The sequence below is a fragment of the Octodon degus genome, unplaced genomic scaffold (assembly GCF_000260255.1).
Source record: "Octodon degus isolate 3935 unplaced genomic scaffold, OctDeg1.0 scaffold00008, whole genome shotgun sequence".
NCBI classification, from domain to species: Eukaryota; Metazoa; Chordata; class Mammalia; order Rodentia; family Octodontidae; genus Octodon; species Octodon degus.
The window spans coordinates 15,401,692-15,403,110 of NW_004524584.1; positions in this window are offsets into that span (position 1 = coordinate 15,401,692).

A 1,419-nucleotide genomic window follows, 5' to 3' on the forward strand; every position below is an offset into this window, starting at 1 on the left:
GGGGCCTGCCCCTTAGCTCAGTTCTTTGGGGCTGGGGAGATGGCTTAGTGGAATAAGCTCTTCCCTGGCAAGTGCAAGGGCCTGTTTCAGCGCTGGGGAGGCTGAAAGCAGGAGGATCACTACAAGTCCAAGCTGTGTAGTGAGACCCAGTAGCAAATACATTTAAGAAAAAAGAAGTCTCCTAAACTTTAGTGTATCACCTGTTACTGCCCAAAAAAAAGATTAAAAAAAAAAATAAAATGCCTTACGTAATATATATTGATTCATTAACATTTAACTCACAGCCAACAGGATTATAATTTATGCCTGAATGACACTTATCCAACACAGATTTTTCCCATAAGGTACATACGGTGTTTGAGTGCTTAGGAACACTAACAGCACTTTAATGCTATGTTTGAGAACCATTTTACACAATGAAATTACTCATAAAAAGTACAGAATTTTGTGGCTCAAGGTTCTAGGCACTTGTTCACAGTATGAAACTTTAAGCAAAGGTTTTTCACTGTGTAGTTCAGGCTGGCTTTAAGCTCACTTTGTAACCCAGACTGGTGTTGAACTTGGAATGATCCTGCTTCCTCAGCTTCCCAAGTGCTTGGATAGTGCGTGTGCTACCATGCCCAGCAACATGAGCATTTAGACAACTATGTCTGCAGATGACCACAAAAGTATTAGTTCAGGGATTACAAATTTTAATGAGTAGGGGTTGGTGAGATGGCTCAGTGGTCTAAAGCACCTACTTAGAACAAGCTTAGCAAATCACAGGGACCGCAGTTCAATCCCCCAGCACCACATGCCACATGCCAACCAGCCCCACCCCCTGGTGGGCTGAGCTGGCCACACACACACACACATAAATAAGCAAAATTAAAAAAAAAAAATTTAATGAGTAGCCAGATTAGCAAATATGTATCTGCGAATAATGAAAATTGACTATATAATGGTGGGGGGTAGGAGTTGGCCTTTTTTTTTTTTTTTTTTTTTCTTTTCAGAACCAGGGATTGAACTCAGGCCTTTGTGCTTGCCAGGCAAGTGCTTATTCTACTGAGCTATCTCCCTGGCCTGGCTTGTTTTTTCCTAAACATTTTTATCAGTATATGTTTGTAATACCTGAATAATTGTGAAATATCAATTCATGTTTGAAAAATCAGTAGTAGGGGCCATTGAGAATGTATTTTTGTTGGAAATATTGCTCTTACATGGTTAAAAGGTATTTCATGTTGGTTGATTTATTTTTTTATTTTTTAATTTGTGTGTGTGTGTGTGTGTGTGTGTGTGTGGCCAGCTCAGCCCACCAGGGGGCAGGCTGGCTGGCATGTGGTGCTGGGGATTGAACCGCGGTCCCTGTGCTTTGCTAAGCTTGTTCTAAGTAGGTGCTTTAGACCACTGAGCCATCTCACCAGCCCCTTTTTATTTTTT